Source organism: Ascaphus truei, chromosome 6 (genome assembly GCF_040206685.1).
Source record: "Ascaphus truei isolate aAscTru1 chromosome 6, aAscTru1.hap1, whole genome shotgun sequence".
Taxonomy (NCBI): Eukaryota; Metazoa; Chordata; class Amphibia; order Anura; family Ascaphidae; genus Ascaphus; species Ascaphus truei.
This window is the reverse complement of record NC_134488.1, coordinates 123,723,278-123,741,965: the sequence shown is the minus strand read 5'-3', so window position 1 is coordinate 123,741,965 and position 18,688 is coordinate 123,723,278. Positions and strand designations below refer to the sequence as shown.

General features: G+C 41.2%; 1 protein-coding gene across 1 annotated transcript in view; it reads right to left on the bottom strand.

Annotated features, from left to right (window-relative positions):
• LOC142497828 (zonadhesin-like) overlaps positions 1–18,688 on the bottom strand; it is a 162,464-nt gene that overhangs the window by 132,933 nt on the left and 10,843 nt on the right. Inside the window, exon 2 of the mRNA XM_075606185.1 lies at positions 17,185–17,341. The gene's annotated coding sequence lies outside the window, so the exon portion shown is untranslated. The remainder of the gene's footprint in view (positions 1–17,184; positions 17,342–18,688) is intronic.

Genomic DNA, 18,688 nt, shown 5'->3' with positions numbered 1-18,688 from the left:
AGGGTATCTAATCTATCTATCTAAGTGTAAGAGTATCTAATCTATCTTTCTAAGTGTAAGGGCATCTAATCTATCTATCTAAGTGTAAGAGTATCTAATCTACCTTTCTAAGAGTAAGGGTATCTAATCTACCTTTCTAAGTGTAAGAGTATCTAATCTATCTAAGTGTAAGGGTATCTAATCTACCTTTCTAAGGGTAAGGGTAAGGGTATCTAATCTATCTAAGGATAAGGGCATCTAATCGATCTATCTAAGGGTAAGAGTATCTAATCTATCTATCTAAGGGTAAGGGTATCTAATCTATCTTTCTAAGGGTAAGAGTATCTAATCTATCTAAGGGTAAGGGTATCTAATCTATCTTTCTAAGGGTAAGGGTATCTAATCTATCTTTCTAAGGGTAAGAGTATCTAATCTATCTATCTAAGGGTAAGAGTATCTAATCTATCTATCTAAGGGTAAGGGTATCTAATCTATCTTTCTAAGGGTAAGAGTATCTAATCTATCTATCTAAGGGTAAGAGTATCTAATCTATCTTTCTAAGGGTAAGGGTATCTAATCTATCTTTCAAAGGGTAAGGGTATCTAATCTATCTATCTAAATGTAAGAGTATCTAATCTATCTTTCTAAAGGTAAGAGTATCTAATCTATCTATCTAAGGGTAAGGGTATCTAATCTATCTATCTAAGGGTAAGAGTATCTAATCTACCTTTCTAAGAGTAAGGGTATCTAATTTACCTTTCTAAGGGTAAGGGTATCTAATCTGTCTATCTAAGTGTACGGGTATCTAATCTATCTTTCTAAGGGTAAGGGTAAGGGTATCTAATCTATCTATCTAAGGGTAAGAATATCTAATCTATCTATCTAAGCGTAAGGGTATCTAACCTATCTTTCAAAGGGTAAGGGTATCTAATCTATCTTTCTAAGGGTAAGGGTATCTAATCAATCTATCTAAATGTATCTAATCTATCTTTCTAAGGGTAAGGGTATATAATCTATCTATCTAAGGGTAAGGGTATCTAATCTATCTATGTATCTAAGATCCTCACCCCTACCACATGCAGCACCTATCACCTGAGATCAGACTCCAAAAGACTATTCATGGTCCCAAGACTCAACAAAGTATCCGGACGTTCCTCCTTCTCCTTCCGTGCACCCCAAAACTGGAACAACCTACCAGAGGCTCTCATATCCACCACCATCTTAAGTTCTTTCAAATCTAAGGCTGTCTCACACTTTAATCTGGTCTGTAACTGTTTCATACGCTCATAATATATATTTTCTTTAACTGTGCACGCAATGTCTTGTATATAATGTATACCTTGTTCATTTATGTAACTGTATTTGTAACCATGTATTATTTTGTTTTACTCTGTGCCCAGGACATACTTGAAAACGAGAGGTAACTCTCAATGTATTACTTCCTGGTAAAATATTTTATAAATAAATAAATAAAATCTAAGGGTAAGAGTATCTAATCTACCTTTCTAAGAGTAAGGGTATCTAATCTATCTTTCAAAGGGTAAGGGTATCTAATCTATCTATCTAAGGGTAAGGGTATCTAATCAATCTAGCCAAGTGTATTTAATCTATCTATCTAAGGGTAAGAGTATCTAATCTATCTTTCTAAGGGTAAAGGTATCTAATCTATCTTTCTAAGGGTAAGGATATCTAATCTATCTATCTAAGGGTAAAAGTATCTAATCTATCTAAGGGTAAGGGTATCTAATCTATCTAAGGGTAAGAGTATCTAATCTATCTAAGGGTAAGAGTATCTAATCTATGTAAGGGTAAAAGTATCTAATCTATCTTTCTAAGGGTAAGGGTATCTAATCTATCTTTCTAAGGGTGAGTATCTAATCTATCTTTCTAAGGGTAAGAGTATCTAATCTATCTTTCTAAGGGTAAGGGTATCTAATCTATCTTTCAAAGGGTAAGGGTATCTAATCTATCTTTCTAAGGGTAAGGGTATCTAATCTATCTAAGGGTAAGAGTATCTAATCTATCTAAGGGTAAGAGTATCTAATCTATCTAAGGGTAAGAGTATCTATCTATCTAAGGGTAAGAGTATCTAATCTATCTTTCAAAAGGGTAAGAGTATCTAATCTATCTTTCTAAGGGTAAGAGTATCTAATCTATCTATCTAAGCGTAAGGGTATCTAATCTATCTATCTAAGGGTAAAAGTATCTAATCTATCTTTCTAAGGGTAAGAGTATCTAATCTATCTTTCAAAGGGTAAGGGTATCTAATCTATCTATCTAAGGGTAAGAGTATCTAATCTATCTTTCAAAGAGTAAGGGTATCTAATCTATATTTCTTTTTGCACAGATTGTAATGTCCTATTTTGCTTCCCAGGGCTGGGTCTGTGAACAATTTGAACAATATGTGTATATTATATATATATGTATATAATTATAACAATTTTTTTTTTGTAATGCATGTAAAAAGAAAGAGGACATGAATATCAAAAGTGCTGTGTTTCCATATTTTTTGAATAACGATTTAGAAATAAAGTACAGAATATGGAAAAGTGAGTTGGGTTTATTCGAGAACACAAACGAGCTTGGTGTGATGATATATATGATACAGATATAATGTACAGAGATACAGAGTAAGTATACAGGACACATATTTACCCAGTCCCTGGTAGACAGATGACGTACAGATACACCGCAGAAGCCGAGATACCTATTTGTAATGGGTTATGACTATTGACTCCTCTTTTATACCCATTATACACTACATGACATACTCTCTTGAATTCTAAGATCGTCACGCTCTTAACCCACATTTTCTGCTTGCTATCAGCACAACTAACTTTTGGCCAGTTGTACAAGTTTACCGTCTGGTCAAAAACACTTTATTCTTCCTCTCCATTGTTGTATCTGCGTTCATCTGTTTGAGTTGGCCAGATTTCCATGCACATATTATTTGATCTTGTTATCTACTACATACACTCCCTGGTAATTAGGCACAATAATAATACACACAAAGGTGCACAAACTGTGGCTAAGTGAGCGAGGCCTGCACCGGGCTGTACATTTCTGGCAATACTAGTGTATCAGATGGTGTGTTAGAACCTGGATGCAACTACACTGTAAATTAGTTGTGAGAATGGTTCATTATCAAACCATTTTCCTTTTTTTATATAAGTGTAGCCCCTGCTAGAAATATATATACAGTATACAGTGGACAATACAGAATTAATCTGTTGCACCTATCACATGGTGTGATAATGAATAAGATACGCGGTCCCTGATCTGCCTGGCAACATATGACAGGAGATACTGTATGGGATTGGATAAGGAGAAAAATGTATAGAATTCGGAGACTAATGGCCTCATGCAGTAAGCACAGATACAAAATTTTCGGCACGAATTGCGAAAAGGCTTTTTTTGGGCGATTTGCCCTCGCAGTATTCAGTAAGGGCCGAATCCTTCCGATCCCTGCCGAAGCACTGCGAAAACAAAGCTGCCGATGAGCTGTGGCGATATAGCCTGGCTCCCGATAAGGCTCCCGATAAGCCTTTGGTGCCGATAGATGTTTGCAGCTGAGAGAGACAAGCCGCTCTCTCAGCGCAAACATCGGCACCAAAAAAAGTATTTAAAAACAACTTTTACTCATAGTGTACATGTGCAGGGGGTCTTCGGAGCTGAACCGTGTTGGTTTGAGGTCCGGGGACCCCCTGCCCCCCGAGATACAGGCCCCTTTATGAGGTGCCGGTATCCCTCGGCGTTTAAAGGTCCCGATCACGTGACCGCGACCTGTAAACAAACCAGAGGGATACCGGCACCCCATAAAGGGGCCTGTATCTCGGGGGGCAGGGGGTCCCCGGACCTCAAACCAACGCGGTTCTGCTCCGGAGACCCTCTGCACATGTACAGTATAAATAAAACACACACACATCAATAAAGACTCGTTCCTTACCTTGGCGGCTATGTGCAACGGTAATGAAGCAGCATGAATGTCTTTTTAATTATACTGTACAGTGAGCAGGGGGTCCCCTGAGCTGAACCGCATTGCTTTGTGGAGCAGGGACCCCCTGCTTCCCGAGTTACAGGCCCTGGTATGTGTCATCGGGTGGCAGCGTCGCCGCCATGTTTATAGCGTCCCCGCAATAAACATGGCGTCCACACTGTAACCGATGGCCCAAACCGGGGCCTGTAACTCGGGAGGCAGGGGGTCTCTGAGCCACAAATAAATGCGCTTCAGCTCAGGGGGCCTCCTGCTTCCGCACAATATTATTAAAATACATTAATGCTGCTTCATTACCATAGCGGATAGCCGCTAAGGCAATGAAGGGGTTAACGCATAGTAGCATGTTTATTGGGGACAAATGCCCCCAATAAACATAGCAGCAATACACAACATACAGTATAGTAATGGGCAGAATGACTATTATCCACAAATGGATAATAGTGCAGTTGTCCATTTAAAATACATACACAACAATAAAGACTTTAAATACATATAGCACTCACCCATGTCCCACTGCCACGATGAAGGCCATCCTCATCTTCATCCTGCCCATGCCCCATCCGCTTCTGCAAAACAAACACAAGAATTACAACATCCAAATTAATGTCCCCTAACCCCATCATCACCATAGCGGTTATTAACCGCTACAGTTATTAAGGGGTTAAGCCACCATCACCCACATACCCTCCCCCACAAAGCCCCCCAACCACCCTCACCCAATACCCACAGGGGAGTCCTACCAAATACCCTTGGGCCTAATACCCCCTCCCCCAGCACATACAGTACAATAATGAGCCAAATAACTATTATCCACATAGGTATAATACATTATTTGGCCATTATTAAACACATTCAATACCGTTAAAATGTAAAGAAAATTGTACTAACCTCATCAATAAGAAGTCTCCGTCGCCAGCATCATCCTTGGGGTCCGTTGCCAACATTATAAATAGCCACAACATTTGAATATCATTAACATAACACTGAACCCCTTAATCACCTTATCGGGTACTAACCTGAAAGGTAATTAAGGGGTGAAGCCATCCTGCAATGCCTACAACAGTTATGCATAACATCCTCAGTGAAATAAATACCCATTGCCTAACCAAATTCCATTTAATCATTCAATCTGTAGGCTCACATGCCTCATAAAACATTGCATTTACAGTGTATACATGTAGCATAACATGTAAACTGCATGTACACGCTGCAAATCAATGTTAACAATACAATAATCCCACTCAAATCGCCATACATCACAAGAAGTATATTATTTAATCCAATAAACTCACCATCAATGAATTAACACACATCAATTACATCCCTAAACAATTAAAATACCATCCATACCAATTACACAATGAACTAAAGCTATCCTAACAGAGAACCACTTCAAAACATAGAAAAAAGTCCACCAACAATTACAATATACTAAAGCAAGGCTTTCCATATCCTACTGTACGGCCTGGAAGCCCAAAACTTACATCTGTCTAAAAATAAAATACATTTAGCACACATCAATGCATAGCCACAATGATTAACAATACAGAATAAGAAGCTTTAACAACACTATCATTTCTTACCCTGTATATATATCTGTACACATACATACAGACATACATACAGTGGGAAGAAATGATATGCATTATAAAAAATGAAAACATGAAAAAGCAACAAAAAAAACAGTTACATTCAATACATTTCTTTCTTAAACTTACCATTACTTGCCCCCACCGACTCCCGTTGATCAGCTTACTCACGAACCAATCCACGACACCATCCACGACACCATCCACGACACAATCCAGGAACAGGAAACCATAAAAGAAAAAAACATTACAAATTAAACATTAAAATAATAAAACATGACAATCAAGGGTTGTACTAGTTTTATTCTTAGTGAATCTGTATTAAAATACCTTGTTCCGGGGTCTTCTTGACGTCCGGTGCCACGCCCTGGTCTTCAATCTTCAGGAGGAAGTCCTTCCTCCTCGGCGTCTGGCTTCAAAATGAGACGACATAGGCTTTTATAGGCCTATGACGTCACATTTGTCGTCATATGGTTCCCACGGCCCTGATTGGGCCGTGAAAACCATGTGTTTTGGCCGATGTGAAAAAATTTGATGACGTCACTTAAAGGCAATGCCAGCACAGCCAATCAGAATGGCTTTGCTGCTATTGCCTTTAAGAAAACGTCATGAAATGACACATGGCCGGACTCACATGGTAAGCCAGCCAATCAGAGCGTGGGAACTCCATCCCTACTCTGATTGGTTCAAGTACCATGTGAGTCCGGCCATGTGTCATTTCATGACGTTTTCTTAAAGGCAATAGCAGCAAAGCCATTCTGATTGGCTGTGCTGGCATTGCCTTTAAGTGACGTCATCAAATTTTTTCACATCGGCCAAAACACATGGTTTTCACGGCCCAATCAGGGCCGTGGGAACCATATGACGACAAATGTGACGTCATAGGCCTATAAAAGCCTATGTCGTCTCATTTTGAAGCCAGACGCCGAGGAGGAAGGACTTCCTCCTGAAGATTGAAGACCAGGGCGTGGCACCGGACGTCAAGAAGACCCCGGAACAAGGTATTTTAATACAGATTCACTAAGAATAAAACTAGTACAACCCTTGATTGTCATGTTTTATTATTTTAATGTTTAATTTGTAATGTTTTTTTCTTTTATGGTTTCCTGTTTTTGGATTGTGTCGTGGATGGTGTCTTGGATGGTGTCGTGGATTGGTTCGTGAGTAAGCTGATCAACGGGAGTCGGTGGGGGCAAGTAATGGTAAGTTTAAGAAAGAAATGTATTGAATGTAACTGTTTTTTTTGTTGCTTTTTCATGTTTTCATTTTTTATAATGCATATCATTTCTTCCCACTGTATGTATGTCTGTATGTATGTGTACAGATATATATACAGGGTAAGAAATGATAGTGTTGTTAAAGCTTCTTATTCTGTATTGTTAATCATTGTGGCTATGCATTGATCTGTGCTAAATGTATTTTATTTTTAGACAGATGTAAGTTTTGGGCTTCCAGGCCGTACAGTAGGATATGGAAAGCCTTGCTTTAGTATATTGTAATTGTTGGTGTACTTTTTTCTATGTTTTGAAGTGGTTCTCTGTTAGGATAGCTTTAGTTCATTGTGTAATTGGTATGGATGGTATTTTAATTGTTTAGGGATGTAATTGATGTGTGTTAATTCATTGATGGTGAGTTTATTGGATTAAATAATATACTTCTTGTGATGTATGGCGATTTGAGTGGGATTATTGTATTGTTAACATTGATTTGCAGCGTGTACAGGCAGTTTGCATGTTGTGCTACATGTATACACTGTAAATGCAATGTTTTATGAGGCATGTGAGCCTACAGATTGAATGATTAAATGGAATTTGGTTAGGCAATGGGTATTTATTTCACTGAGGATGTTATGCATAACTGTTGTAGGCATTGCAGGATGGCTTCACCCCTTAATTACCTTTCAGGTTAGTACCCGATAAGGTGATTAAGGGGTTCAGTGTTATGTTAATGATATTCAAATGTTGTGGCTATTTATAATGTTGGCAACGGACCCCAAGGATGATGCTGGCGACGGAGACTTCTTATTGATGAGGTTAGTACAATTTTCTTTACATTTTAACGGTATTGAATGTGTTTAATAATGGCCAAATAATGTATTATACCTATGTGGATAATAGTTATTTGGCTCATTATTGTACTGTATGTGCTGGGGGAGGGGGTATAGGCCCCAAGGGTATTTGGTAGTACTCCCCTGTGGATAGTGGGTGAGGGTGGTTGGGCCTCAGGGTTGGGGGGGTTAGTGGGAGAGGGTATGTGGGTGATGATGGGTTAACCCCTTAATGACTGTAGCGGTTAATAACCGTTATGGTGATTAAGGGGTTAGGGGACATTACATAGAATGTTTTAATTATTGTGTCTGTTTTGCAGAAGCGGATGGGGCATGGGCAGGATGAAGATGAGGATGGCCTTCATCGTGGCAGCCGCACATGGGTGAGTGCTACATTTATTTAATGTCTTTATTGGTGTGTATGTATTGTAAATGGACAACTGCACTATTATCCTTTTGTGGATAATAGTCATTGTACCCATTACTATACAGTATGTTAGGGGGGTATAGGTGTTGTTGGGTTTATATATATATATATATATATATATATATATATATATATATATATATATATTTCTTTAATTATTTATTTATGTAGTTATTGTGGGGCTGGGGTGTGTAATTATTTTAATATTATGGTTAGTGGGGGTGGGTGAAAGGGGTATTAGCCCCAACGGTGGTAGTTTAGGGCTTGCGGGTGGGTAGCGGGAGGCCTTAACCCCTTCAGGACCGTAGCGGTATTAACTGCTACGGTCGTGAAGGGGTTAAGTGCCCCCGCAACCCCCCCGCAAGTCCTAAACTCACACCCAGGGCCAAATACCCCCCTCACCCATCCCCGCTACCCACAATAACGCTGCCACGGTGGGTTAACCCCTTCATTGCCTTAGCGGTTAGCCGCTAAGGTAATGAAGTGGCTTTTAAATGCCTTTTTCCTGCCTCGGATGCATGCCGGGGGGCTCCGGTGCGGGTATCAGCTCCGGAGACCCCGGCATCAATCACAGGCAGGAAAAAGGGCTGATTTTTTCTAAGTGTCGCCCTTGCCGATGCTTCTCCTTCAGCAAGTTGCCAACTTTAGTTGGCGGGCTGGATTGGCCATAAAATCTCCAATCTGGCCTGCCGATCAGCACCGAAAAGCTGATCGGGGCTTACTGAATTCAGGCGGGGAAAAAAAGTCCCGATAAGTGGCTTATCGGCAGCCGGGTGGCGAAAAAAAAATTTTCGGCAGAAAAGTTGCCGATAATTCCCACTTATCGGGGCTTACTGAATCAGGAGGGCAAAAAACGGCTATAAAATGCCGAAAAAGCCTTATCGGGGCTTACTGCATGAGGCCCAGAGATAGCTAATGACAGTCTGAGAGGTACACAGAGAGACAGCCCAGGTGACAGTGAGAGGGGCTTTAGAAAGATAGCCTGACACACACAGAGGTGAGCGAGGAGGCTTGTAGGAGACTGTTAGCCAAGGAGAGAGAAAGTGAGAGCAGCAGAAACACATCCCCTACACAGGAAAAAGAGAGAGGAGAAGAGCCACAGCAAGAGAGATCCAGATTCTTGCTGGGCTGTTAAAGCTCCACCGCAGAACAGACAGCCTGGATACCCTATCCCGTAACATGTGAGTATCCTTTGTGTATTACACACACCTCACAAATATTTCATTTTTAGCAGGTCTGCAACGCGACTACGTGCTATTTTGAGATAATAACTCCAACACACTACTAGCAATAATATTGGCCCATTGGACACAGGGACAAAAATAAGGTATAGTTTTTTTTTTAGAGTTAGGGCTGCTGGGTTACATATGTCCATTAAGTTCAACCTATGCTAAATTTAGACAGATACTTTATCCTGTATCTGTACTTACAGTATATTGATCCCGAGGCAGGCAAACAAAAAACCCCAGTGACACATTATCCAATGATATCTCATAAGGGGAAATATAAACTCCTTCATGACTCCCAAGAATTGGCAATCAGATTACTGCCTGAATCAACATCCTTCCCATCCATATATACTTATTTGGTATGTCTCTGTATACCTTTCCTTTCTAAAAAGATGTCCAACCTTTTTTTGAACATATCTATTGTATCTGCCATCACAGTCTCCATGGGTACTGTGTTCCACACTGTAACTGCCCTTACTGTAAAGAACCCTTTCCTTTGTTGCTGGCAAAATCTCCTTTCCTCCAACCTTAAGACAGGGGTGCGCAAACTGGGGGGAGATTTTCTAGGGGGGGGGCAGGTACTTAGAGGACCCGCACTCTTCTCCAAAGCATTTAAATGAAATGCCGGGGAACCGCGCAAGGCCCCAGTAAGTTCCCTTACCTTGTCTCTGATGGCTTTGGGCGACGCATCGCCATGGCACCGTGACATTACATGACCATGCTGCGTCATTTGATGCCGGAGACAAGTTAAGAGGGGGCGCAAGCAAGGGGGGTGAGCAGGCAGGGGGCGCAGGAAAAAAAAGTTTGTGCACCCCTGCCTTAAGAGATAACCCGTGTCCTTTGTACTGCCCGTTGGATGAATAGTTCTTTTGAAAGCTCCTTCTACTGTCCCCAAATATATTTGTATATAGTTATCATATCCCCTCTGAGACGCCTCTTTTCTAATGTAAATAAATCTAATTTAGCTAGCTTCTCCTCATAAGTCAGATTATCCATCCCCTTTATTAATTTGGTGGTTCTTTTCTGTACTTTCTCTAGTTTCATAATGTATTTTCTAAGGAGTGGTGCCCCAAATTGTACTCCATATTCAAGGTGTGGTCTTACAAATTGTCGGGGTCTTCCTAGACATCCTGCTCCCAGCCACAGTTCTTTTATTTGTCCACCGGGTGTGCTGGTGTTTCTGTCTGCTCTGGGTTTTGCTCTGTTTGTCTCCTCTTGGTGCTCCTGTCCTCTGTCCCTGCCTGTCTTTATAGTTTCCTGTTTCCTGATCCTCTTTGCCTTTGCTTTGTGTACCCTGACCTCTGCCTGAACCTGTGCCTGTAATTGTTCCTGTCCCTTAATAAAGGCCCTTGCCTGCACTAGGCTTGTCCCTGTCTGTTCTTGTCCTGGTTCTGTTCCTGTGGTTTTTTTGCTGCCGACCCCTGCCTGTGACCCCGAACACGATTCTTGCCTCCTGCCCTAGACCCCTATTTGTGAACTTGATGCCTCCTTGCCTGCCCCCTGGCCACTGAGGTCCTATCTGCTCCTGAAGTCTAGACATAATGCTTTATAGAGGGACAGAATTATGTCTACTTCCCTTCCATCTACTGTATTGCCTGTTTAATGCAAGTTAAGGTTTTGTTTGCTTTTGCAGCTACTGCATGACTGTGGGCACTATTGCTAAGCCTGCTGTCTACAAGCACTCCTAAATCCTTTTCAAGGATTCCCCTAATTTATCCCCATTTAATTTGTAAGTCGCCTGTTTATTCTTGTTTCCCAAATGCATAACCTTACCTGCATTTATCTGTATTAAACCTCATCCGCCATTTCCCTGCCAAAGTTTCCAGTCTATCCAAGTCCTTCTGGAGAGAAATTGCATCTTGCTCTGATTCTACTACCTTACACAATTTAGTGACATCAGCAAAGATGGAGACTTTGCTCTCAATGCCAACCTCTAGGTCATTAATAAACACGTTAAAAAGCAGGGGCCCCAGTACCGATCCCTAAGATACTCCACTTACGACTTTAGCCCAACCTGAAAAAGTTCCATTTAGGACAACTCTCTGTTGTCTATCTTTCAACCAGTTTTCCATCCAGGTGTAAATATTTTTTACAGAGTTCAATTTGCTTTATTTTGTACACTAACCTCTTGTGTGGAACCGTATTCAATGCCTTTGCAAAATCTATGTAGATCACATCAACTGCATTACCTTGGTCTAAATTCCTACTTACCTCCTCAAAGAAACAAATAAGGTTAGTTTGGCATGATCTATCCTTCATAAATCCATGCTGACTATTACTAATAATTTTGTTTTCCATTAGGTATTCCTGAATATTATCCCGTATTAAACCTTCAAGTAGTTTCCCCACTATTGACGTCAGGCTTACAGGTCTGTAATTCCCCGGTTGTGATCTAGCCCTTTTAAATATTGGCACTACATCTGCTTTACGCCAATCTTGTGGTAGTGAGCCTGTGGAAATTGAGTTTTTGAATATTAAATATAATGGTTTGCTATTACTGAACTTAACTCCTTAAGAACTCATGGATGTATGCCATCGGGGCCAGGTGCCTTATTTACTTTCATTTTATCAAGCCGCCTATGAACTTCTTCCTCAGTTAATCAATTGTTTGTTAATATAGAGGTTGTGGCTTCCTCCTGCGGCGCTACTATTGAAATTTATTCTTCCCTGGTAAACACAGAGGCAAATAATTTGTTCTACCCCTGCTTTTTCCTTATCTCTAATAATCTGTCTGTCCATCTCACACTGAAAGGGTCCTATATTTTATTTTCTATTTTTTTTATTTTTTTTTATTAAGGTACTTAAAGAACTTTTTAGGGTTGATCTTACTTTCTATTGCAATCCTTTTTTTATTATCCATTTTTGTTAATTTGATAGCCCTTTTGAATTTTTTGTTACATTCCTTATAATTTTGATACGATGCCTCCGTCCCTTCTGACTTCAAGGATCTAAACGCCTGCCTCTTCTTTTCCATTTCCTCCCCTACCTGTTTATTTAGCCACATTGGTTTAGACATATTTCTTTTATATTTATTACCCAAGGGTATACACTGATAAGTGTGCTTTTCTAACAATGTTTTAAAGATTGCTCATTTATCTTCCAAATTTTTCCCTGCAAAAGCATCATCCCAATGTATTCCTTGTAGATTAGTCCTCAGTTTATTCAAATATGCCTTTCTAAAGTTTAAGGTCTTTGTTGAACCCAAGTAATCTGTTTTTTGATAATTTATTTAAAATGAGACCATATTATGATCACTGTTACACAAATGTTCCAGGACTTGAAAATGTGTTATTACTTCGACATTGTTTGATATTACCAAATCCAGTATTGCCCCTCTCCTGGTTGGTTCCTCAATAATTTGGGACATAGAATTGTTTTTAAACACTCCCAAAAACCTGTTTCCTTTTGTTGTAATGATAATCTCATTGCCCCAGTCTATGTCTGGATAAATAAATTCCCCCATTATGAAACATGACCTACTTTTGATGCTTTCCCCATTAGCAAAAAAGTATTTTAGCTTCCTCAATCTCACAGATTATTTGGTGGTTTATAGCATATCCCTACAAACATTTTCTTTATACTTTTACCTCCACTGCTAATTTCCATCCACAAGGTCTCTACATTTTCATCATTCCCTTCATAAACATCTTCCCTTATAATAGGTTTTAGATCCGGTTTAACATATAAACATACTCCAACTCCTCTTCTATTTGATTGATCCTTCCGAAAAAGGGAATAACCCTCTAAATTAACTGCCCAGTTATGAGTTTCACCCACCATGTTTCAGTAATGCCTATGATATCATATCATATCATACTGCTCCCTTGTAGCTATTAATTCAAGCTCCCCCATTTTCATGGGAGACTGAGGCATCACCTCACACAGATAAAATTGGATCTTTGGAAACAACAGACTATGAGAGTTATTCTCTAACCTTCAAAGCGGCCGATCGAACCATTTTTTTCTTCAATGGGGAAAGTCAGCCTGAACTGGGTAAATAAGCCCCTATATAGTCTGGCAGCAGTATGAACTACTTTGCCCATAATTCCATTACGAACTTTTGGTCCCAGTGGCCTGGTCAAGGAAGTCTCACAAAACCAAATAAGCATGTTTTTGGCACTCTCGGTTGGGGGTTCTATAAACGTGCACAATTCACTTCACACAGATCCCGGCTTAAGCTGCATGGTCGCTAAACAAAAACAATGAAAATAGATAACAGCACACTAGCTGACACATCATAATGTATTGGAAAGTTGACATGCAATGAACAAAACACTAAGAGATAAGGTCTTTTGTCCCGGTACCAAAACGGTAGATAAATCACTTTCAGATAGATGACCAAATAGATACTGTAGCACTATAAATAACCCTGTAAACTGGATTACTGTCTGATATAAGTTATATTTCTATAGCAGGAGTAACTCCCTGTTCAGTAATGATCATGTCCAGGCAAACACAGTAACTCTGATATTCGCAGGTTATTTCTCAGATGAGATGAGATTTCCTGGAGGGAAAAAAACACCAGGACTCAAGATTATGCATTAATGCTGGTAGGTGATGGACTGAGACAAAAATGCTTGTTTTGCAGAAAACAAATATGGAAAAATCATCCAGCGGAAGTAGTAATGGCAAATACAAATCGATTCATTTAACATTGCTTGGGGCAGACACAAGGGGTGGGAAGGTTCAGGGGAACAAAGTCATTCATTTTAGTACCGTCTGTTATTGTAGGAATATGGGACATTTTCTCATTCAGTTCCATTTCCTTTATCTACGGCCAATGATTATGTTTCTATGCTTCTGTGCAGCTAGAGAAGACTTGGGGAGCATGTGGAAGACGAGGGAGGAGGGAGGGGGGTTTGTTTGCTTGTTTTTCCTCCTTCTTCCAATACTCTTTCAATGGGGACGCTATATTATTGTGGAAATTTGGGTTTAAAACTTCTTTTAAAATAAAACAATAGACCAAGATGCCCCAATGCTACGGCCAATGTGACAAGTTCAATACTACCTGTTATTTCTCTGTTTCTCCTTTTCATAAGTATGGGTCGCTTTGTTCAAATCCTATGGCCAAAACATTTCGAGCCTGCGACCGCGTCAAGATAGACCCTTTCAGCAGGTCCTACACTACCAAGTGATAAAAGGAAAAAAGCGCAAACCCATAAACGAAATAATATATAGTGATAAGTGATCAGTGAAAATTGAAATATAAAAACCAGCGTGGTATATTAAAAAGTGCTTGGTGTTCATATATCAGAGCGGTCTCCCAACCGCAATAACACCAAATATCAACAATACGTATCAGCGGCTTTATCTGATTAAACGTGAATAGTACATGCAATAGTGTGAATAAAAACCCCGTGCAATAGTTACTGGTTCTCAATTTCCACTGGTTGCACCCAGCAGATGTTTTCCGTTGAGCAGGATGTTTGTGGGGGAAAAACATATACAAAAACGTATGAAGCATTAAGGTTTTACTTATGTACACAAACAACACAGAGGGAGGAGGATACACTCACAATCACCCCACTGGTCAAACTCAATGAGTGACTTGAGGCGCACTCCAGTCTGGCTCCGGTTATGTCAGCCACAAGTCCTCTGCGTGCGCACGGCTTCCCTGGTCTGCCTCTCTCATTATCTGAACAGCAGGGCTCCTAGATGAATGCGTGCTGAGCTGCCGGTACGGTGGCCTCAAGTTTCCAAAATGTCCTACGCGTTTCGCCCGTTTGTCGGCTTCTCCTGGAGTTCTATAAGGCTTCCCATGTCACCAACTATTTATACCTTACATCCCACAGTATAAATTAGCTCATTTTAATTCAATTAAATGGTATTTCTATTATAACAATGTTAAAGCTGATTATGAGATTCAGGGTTAGCCTTGATAATCGGAACTGTCTAAATTGCGTTTTCAAAATTTTATACAATGAAAATGTACATGCACTTATTATATAGTTTCAAAAAATACATTAATTGACTACATTTAAATATTGATTGATTTTAATTAATCATAACAATATAAATAGCAATATTAAAACACAATTACAAGTAGCTTAATTGATGGCCACTTGTACAACAGCTCAAATGAAAAGACAAGGAAAAACAAAAGCAAGTCATCAATGTAAATTTTAACCATTAAATGTATAATTTCAATGATATTAATTGGACTATAAATAACAGACATTAAATGACTGCTGTTACTAGACCCTATGCTGTATTTAGATGCTAATCATACAGGATCTGATATAGAATACATCAGAATACAATTAAAATATAGAAATAGCCAATTGCAAATATGACTTCTTCTTTCTCTTTCAATGGGGGGTGCTCTATCATTGTGTGTAACGAGTGCTCACCACAAACAGGACGGGACCGCAGGGCTGAGGTGGGGATGAAGAATACACCGACCTACAACTGTGCAACCGTGTCCGGATTGCAGAGTCATAGTCGTGTAGCTGGGTCAGGGTAAGAGAGGTCAGGATAGTCATAATACTCTCCGTGGTCTAGGATCGGAGAAGTCGGGTGGTCATAGTGCGTAGCCGGGGTCCAGAAGTAGAGAGGTCAGGATGGTCGTTGTGAGTAGCCAAGGTCCAGGGGTCAGAGAAGGTAAAGGTCTGGTTTAAAGCTGAGGTCAAAGGTACAATATATGAAGCAGAATGCACAGAGCAACGGCAGGGCAGCAGGATGCTTGAGGCAAGCACAAGTACATAAACACAAATTTAAGCTCAGCCAATTGGCCTGGGGGCTAGCTGAGCAGATAAAGCACAGATAGCCAATGGGAAGGCTGCAGGCAGTGAGTCTTCACACATAGACTGATAGGCATGGGCGGAGTGTATCCCAGCTGGGGAGTAATTAAGGGAATTAGCATTAACCCCTCAAGTGTTTCTGGTCATGCGATGCAGACGTGTAGTGGAGACAGGAGCCTCCTCTGTGGCGTCACGGGAGGCGGTGCGGGGGCGGAGCCTAGGTCCGGTGCCAGCAGGAGTGCTGCGGAGTTCGCGCGCAGTGCATGTGTGAGAGGCGTCACCCAATGCGTCACGGTTTCACGTCACGGGAGCGGGACCGCGGTCCAATCCTCACAGTACCCCCCTTCAGGGGAGACCTCCGGGCATCCCAGGGAAGGTTTGGAGGGAAAGGTTTGCGCTTGTGCGGTGCCCCTTTCCCTTGATTTCCTCTTCCCCCTTCTCGTCGCCTTTCGTTTTTTGACGGCGTCACAGTGTTGCGACGCGTCACTGGCGCGCATGCGCAGTGTGTCTTCACTGAGTTTTTGGCGCGAAATGGGGCTTATAAATGTTAGAAGGTTAGTATACATGTTACAGCTTGATAAAGTCCCACGGATTCCCTTACCAGCAGTGCTCCTTTGCTCTCATCGTTCTTGTTATATACCCTATCAGGATTGCACGCAAGTGGAACTTACTTACAGATGATCTCTGGACTTCAAAATACCCCCGTGTTCAGGTAATGGGCAATAGCCCTTATACTTTTACTTTGGAGCCTATATGGGGAAGTGTGGATATTAAGGGGGGGGTGCGGTTGGATCCCATCTGCGACAGTCTGGCTGACTGATCCCTTGGTCCTTTATTGTTGCCCCCCCCCTTAAAGTGTTATTATATACATGAAAGTTCCCGTCTACCTTTATGTCTACAGTATTTTTGTGAGTTTTAACACTTATATTCAGCGTCAGTCTCTATATTAATATACAAGAGTCTCAGGAGGAGGGGTCGAAGCAGGGATCTGGGAATCCTGGATGAAAGGCTTGAGCAGAGAGGTGTGGAAGACCGAAGGAATCCTGATGGAAGGTGGCAACCATAGCCGGCAGGCCACCGGATTGACCTTTTCGATGACCGGTAATGGACCAATGAAACAAGGTGCCAATTTATCTGTAGGCACCTTCAACAGGATTTTTTAGTGGAGAGCCATACCTTTTGCCAGGATTGTAGTTAGGTGCTTCACGGCGATGCCAGTCGGCCTGCTTCTTCTGCATGGAGACTACATTTCTGAGATTCTCCTGAATCGTTCTCCATGACCCCTGAAGATGCAGAATCCTATTGTCCGTAGCTGGTACCCCGGATCCAGGTCCTGCAGTAAGAAGTGGGATTAAGAGAAGCATAAAATAATTAACAACAACGAAAAATAATAATCAGGCTTCTCTGTGCAGCTTTAAATAAACAGTCTCTAGTAAACTGTATAAAATAGTGATAGTGAAATAATAAAGCACAATAGAGTGCTAACCACACAAATACAAAACTAGTAATATCCAGTAGGAAATGTGCTCATGTGATATAGTGAAATCACTCACATAGATGTCAACAGGAGAATGTCTGGTCACGCTTAACTCTCTCTTAAGAAATACATAAAGAGGACATAGCATGATACTGTTTAATGCACATGTAAAAAATGAGATGGGGAAAGGACACACTCACATTCTCCCAAATTTCAAAAGCATTGAGGGCCTTATTCAGATAGGGTTGATAAAAAAAATCGCCAGGGAATTTAAAATGCTATTTTTTTGGGTGTTGCTATCCCGGTATTCAGAAAGGCTCGATTACCAGTGATAGCAAAATTCCCAAAACGGGCGAGTTGCTGCCAGCGAGAGCATAGAACCTCTGAAAAGGCCTAAACCGGCGATTCATTTCTGCTGCAGAGAGAGAGGGAAAGGGGGGGGATCCTAAGGCGCGTCGTTCTGCTTGTAGCTCCAGGGCATATGTGAAGGTAGAAAAGATAGGGGACCACAAGGAGGAATATTTCAACATAGATAGGTGCCTTTAATCTTTGGGAGGATATGTATAAATGGGAAAAGGAGACACACTCACATTAAATATCTGGTCTTGATCAGATGACTGATCCTCTGGTGTAGATGGGGGGGAGGGAGGGAGAGAGGGGGGAAGGCTCCTCTGATGATACAAGCGGCCAAACAATATTGGCATAGAGAGGAGATATGTTCAGGCTTTACAGAGCGTCCCTCTAGGAGATGGGTAGTCTTGTGTGGCCTGGATTCCAGCTGGTAGGGTCTTTGGATGGTGCGTGGTGTTCAGCAGATAACAGGGAAAGTTCCCACGAGCCTGTGCACGGGCTGGGTCCTTCTCTGTCTGCTTCTCTCCTTACACACTTCCTTCACGGCTCCCGTTCCGTTGCGCATGCACATGCGCTCCAGGCGAGATGTGTACCAAGCTGGAAAAACTTCACTTCCTCACTACGGTGGCCTGTGGTGACCAAAAACCGTCAGACGCATTTCGCATTAGCTTCCTCAGTGACCTGAGGTCAATACACTAAATCCAAGATGGCCGCTGTATCACAAAGTAGTTCAGCCAATCAGAGTGTTGAATTGGTTCCCACGATCTGATTGGCTGAAATACCATGTGACGCCGGCTTCGTGACGTCATCTTAAAGGCAAATGAAGCACAGCCATTCTGATTGGCTGGCATC